Source organism: Mauremys mutica, chromosome 1 (genome assembly GCF_020497125.1).
Source record: "Mauremys mutica isolate MM-2020 ecotype Southern chromosome 1, ASM2049712v1, whole genome shotgun sequence".
Taxonomy (NCBI): Eukaryota; Metazoa; Chordata; order Testudines; family Geoemydidae; genus Mauremys; species Mauremys mutica.
Genome location: NC_059072.1, coordinates 306,034,658 through 306,039,517, shown reverse-complemented (window position 1 = coordinate 306,039,517; position 4,860 = coordinate 306,034,658). Strand labels below are relative to the sequence as shown.

Sequence of the window (4,860 nt, the reverse complement as noted above, 5' to 3'; positions counted from 1 at the left end):
ACCTGGGGGTTGGCAAATGCCTGTTAAATGGCTTCATTACCACTTGAATGGCTCTTTAACAGTTTCAATGTTGTGCTAATAGGTCTGGCAGGCTAGGAGGCTTTTTCACTTTTAAGTACTAGATCCCCTCCAGAAGAAGACTCACCAGGCTGCAGCAGCCAGCTGTGATGGGAGCCTGCAGGAAGGGTCAGAACAGGGATAGGAAGAGGTGGAAGGGGGGACACTAAGATCCAGGGGTTCCCCAAATTTTCAGGTGCCTTACACAGCCGCGTATGCCTAAGGATGGCCCTGCATCCCAGATCCTGTTGGAACCTCACATACACAGGTGCCTGTTTGCCTACACCATGGTGGAGGGTAATTCTCAAAGAGAGAAGGAGGAAGATGATATAAAAATAAGGGTATGTCCACGTGTACAGTGCTGCAGCAGGACAGCTGTACCAATACAACTGTGCCACTGCCTGTGGTGAAGACAGTCTATGCCAATGAGGGAAAGCTCTCCCATCGCAAGTGACACAGTGGGAGAAGCTCTGTCAGTGGGAGAAACTCTCCCACGAACATAGCACTGTGTTTATGTTTATAGTGCTTATGTCGGTGAATGTACGTAAAGCTGTGGCTGTCCTTGTTGTCCCTGGCACAGAGTGGTTGGGGTAAGGATATGGCCTGGGATACCACATGGAATTTTGGGGGATGGGGAAGCAGTGTAGGGAGCTAGTAGCATGGAGTTCTCCAAGAACTGCAAAAGGTGGTGAATCTGGGATTTCTGGACAGGAAAGTCAACCAAGGCCTGTGACATTTAGGTTTGTTGCCTGAGAAGATCCATTATGTCCTGATGCATCTCCCTCCCTGGGCCTTTCTCCTGCTCACCTTTTTCTTCTCTATGCTATTTGCCATATTGGCCCTCCAGGTCCTTTATTCACAGTCTGATGCAGTATTGGCTTACATGATCTCAGTGAACATGTCCTCTATAGTTCTCTTCTGTCTCCTCCTCATCAGGCTCCAGGTGTGGATGGGGCACCCCTCAAGGCTGCAACGACAGCAGCTGCATAGGCTTAGGAGATCCAGTACCTCATTTCTACTTCAGGTAAGAATGCGACTAATGTGTGACATCAGCATGGTTGGTTGGGCAGCTGCACATAACAAGGGAGCGCTGCTAGGTGTGCAATAAGGAAATGGCATTTAAAAAATACATGCAGCGGGATGGTGACTTCCCGTCTCTGTGACTTCTGTGCAGTGGAATTTAAAGTTGTGAGCAGAGTGGACACTATTGCAGCTACTGGATGACAGTTAGGTTGGCACAGTTCATGAGGTCTATACTCATTCTGCAGCGACCTCAATAGGTTGACCATGGTTCTATGCTGTCCAAGGAGGTTTCTTTACTGCATTGTTATAGCGGGGCGCTTAAACCGCCGAAGACAAATTTGAGCACAGACACTTGCACACCCAGGTTGATTTTTTTTTTTTGAGTTAGAAAATGCTTTATTCTGACAGCTGATTGAAGACAAATATCCACATTCCTACTTGGAGACTTCAAGTGGCCCTATGACAGGGCCAGTTCCTTATACGAATTACATCACCAAATCACAACACTATTTTGTGTGCTCAAGTGAAAATAGGAGCTGCCCTATTAAGGGACATTCTCATGGCAATTATGGCTTTTAGTTTTGTTTAAGGAAAAACCAGACACCTTATGGCTTGGACACCATGTGCAACTACCATTAAGTCAGCATAGAAACAGTGAGGCTTGTGATTGTACGAAGAGCTTCAACTCTAGTGCAAGGAAACCCCAGTGTGATACCAATACGTTCACTACCTGGAAGCCCTGATCCAAGAGTGAAGTTTCCTCTGAAACACTATGGGAGGAGTTAGCTCTCAGATGTCAGGATACTTGGTTACCATCCCCACACTAAATTTGCTACCCCCATTTTCTACCGGAAGTAGTTGGGACAGTCATGTGCTACTAGATGCCAGGCTTTATCAAATGCTTCCACCACAGCTGGGAGCAGAGGGCCCTCTTCACTGCATGTGAGTTCTGCTGCAGCTGATCCATGTTGGACATCCCAATGATCACTGCATCTCCAAGGGCACCCTGAAGTTTGGAGTGGTTGTACATCCAGCGTAAAGCAGCTGAAGTTAGGCTGTGGGGGTTAGAGCCATAAGCCTCCCCTAATGCTTTCTCTACCAGGGCAATGGCTTGGAAATGGTGCTCCTTCCAGATCTGTCCCTGTACGTCTGGGCCCAATCATTTCCAAAAAACCTGCCAGTCGGTTGGACCATGTCTTTTTCTTCATACTTGTACTTTCCTGTCAGCAGCCCTCCGGCCAAAGGATTGTAGGCATAGAACCGCATTCCACAGTGTCTAAGGCACGGCAAAAGCTCAGTTTCCACTTGGTGAGTGGTTGCATTGTACATGCCCTGATACACAGTTGGAAGCACCCAGCTGTTGTACTAGATTTCTGCCACCTCCCAAGCTGCATAGTTCGACAGACCAAGCTCCTTAAACTTTCCCTCCTTGTCTAGCTCATTGCATGCATGTAGTGTCTGTTCCACAGGGGTGTCGTGGTCAGGGGTATGGATGGAGATAGAACAAGTCTACACTCTTCATCTGTAACCTCTCAAGGGATGTCTCCAGCTGAGACCTGACACTGTCAGGCTTCAGAGTCTTCCCCTCCCATGGATTGGCTTTGGTTGCCATCTTCACTGCGGGCCCGCCGCCACCCGCCAGCAGCGCCCCCAGGATGCGCTCGGATGTGCCCCCCCATACATATGGGCCGTGTCCAGCTCCCGGTGCCCCTGCTCCAGGAAGGCCTGCAGCAGCGCCCTGCTCGCCTCCTGGTCCGTGCGGCGCCCGAACTCCATGATGCCCAGCACCGAGGCTGGGCGCTGGGCCGGGCCGCCCAGGGGCCGCGACGACTGGGCCATGGTGGAGCGAACGCAGCGGAGCGGCCGGACAGCGCCCTTGATGCAAGGCAGTTCCATCACCCTAACTCTGTGGCGTAGCCCAGGCCTAGCACAAGTCTTCATGGGCCAGCCGAACCATGTTCTCAGGCTTTTCTGTGCGACTGCCAGGGTTAGAAAGGCACTTTTTGAAAAGATGGAAGCGGAGCGTCTCCTCAGCAGGCTCCAAGCGCTGGGTCCTGCGAATCCAGTGGCTGGCACGAACCCAACGGCAGGCATCTGCAATGCCGCATTCTTTTTAAAATCGTTTTTATCTCTCCAGTCGCTGGGTGAAAGCGGCAAAGCCCAGGGGAGCAGCCCCACAAGCAGGGCCGGCTTTAGGCCGATTCGCCCGATTCCCGGGAATCGGTCCCCGCGCCTAAGAGGGCCCTGCGCCTTAGGCGCCTTTTTAATTTTTTTTACTTACCCCGGCTGCGGTCTGCTCCAGGGTCTTCCGTGGCCCTGCTCCCCTGACCAAAGCACCGGCGGGAGCGCAGCTGCCCCACAGCCCCGCTCTCCCAGCTGGTGCTCTGGCCGGAGCGCGGCAAGCCCCGCGGCCCCGCTCTCCCGGCTGGAGCTCCGGCCAGAGCGCGGCAAGCCCCGTGACCCCAGCTGGAGCGCGGCAAGCCCTACCCTGCAGCCCCGCTCTCCCGGCTGGAGCTCCGGGCCCTTTAAATAGCCTCCAGAGCCTTGGGGTAGCGGGGGGCTCCGGGGGCTATTTAAAGGGCTGGGGCTCCAGCTGCCTCTGCCACCCCTGTCCTTTAAATAACTGCCGGAGCCCTGCTGCCCCCATGCATTCCCCAGGGCTCCCGCGGCTATTTAAAAAGTCCGGGGCGGGGTAGAAGCAGGGGAGCCCCAGGCCCTTTAAATAGCCCCAGAGCCCTGAGATAGCGGAGGGCTTGGGGGCTATTTAAAGCGCTGGGGCTCCAGCTGCCTCTGCTGCACCCCCTGCCCTGCCTGCACCAGCCCCGCCCCCCCTGCCTGCAGCCAGCTCTGCGCCCCGTGCCCGCAGCCAGCCCCTGCCAAGCCCCCTGTCCTGTCTTCAGCCAACCCCTGCCACACACCCCTACAGCCCTGCCCAAAGCCAGCCAGCCCTACAAACACCCCTGCCCGCACCAGCCCTGCACCCCCTGCCCTGTCTCCAGCCAACCCCTGCTGCACCCCCCTGCCTGAAGCCAGCCCCACATTCCTCTGTCTCCAGCCCAGCCAACCTCTGGTGCACCCCCCTGCAGCTCTGCCTGAAGCCAGCCAGCCCCGCACCCCTTTCCCTGCCTGTAGCCAGACCCTGTCTCCAGTCAGCCCCTGCCTCCAACCAGCCCCATGTCCACTGCTGCCCTGCAGTTCCCAGGGCAGTAACCCTGCACACCTGCTTCAATGAGGGGGACGGGGAGCAGCTGGGACCCACACATGTGAAACAGCGGTCATTAATAACCAATCAACAGCATATATGATGCAATGTACATAATATATTATTTTGTTGTTTCTATAGTTATGGAAAGTAAATAATACATGGAAAAATGAAAGGCTTTTTTTTTACACTTTTTTTTTTTAAGTCATCCCTGCCAGGGCCCCGCCAAAAAGGTTCGAATCGGGCCCGGCACTTCCTAAAGCCGGCGCTGCCCACAAGCCAGGGGGCTGCGGCCCTGCTCGCCAGGCAGGCCCCGCCACCTCCCCTCACACTGGGCAGCTCAGGGCTTCTTCGCGCCTGCTCTGCTGGCTCCCGCCCCCATCCCCGTTGTCTCGCGCTCCTGTCAGGCGGCCCCAGCGCCCCCGCCCCAAGGCTGGGAGCCGGGAGGGGAGCGAGTGGCCCGGAAGCCCCGGGGCAGGCGCTGCGGTTCAGACCTCCGCTGCCAGATGGCGCTGTCGCCCGCCTCTGCCGGTCGGTGCGGGGCCTGCTGCCGTCTCGCTGCTGCAGGCCGGGGCGGG

At 55.7% G+C, this 4,860-nt stretch overlaps 1 pseudogene; it reads right to left on the bottom strand.

Annotated features, from left to right (window-relative positions):
• Positions 1-1,862: 1,862 nt before the first annotated feature.
• On the bottom strand, positions 1,863-2,874 carry LOC123368713 (annotated as a pseudogene).
• Positions 2,875-4,860: the final 1,986 nt, after the last annotated feature.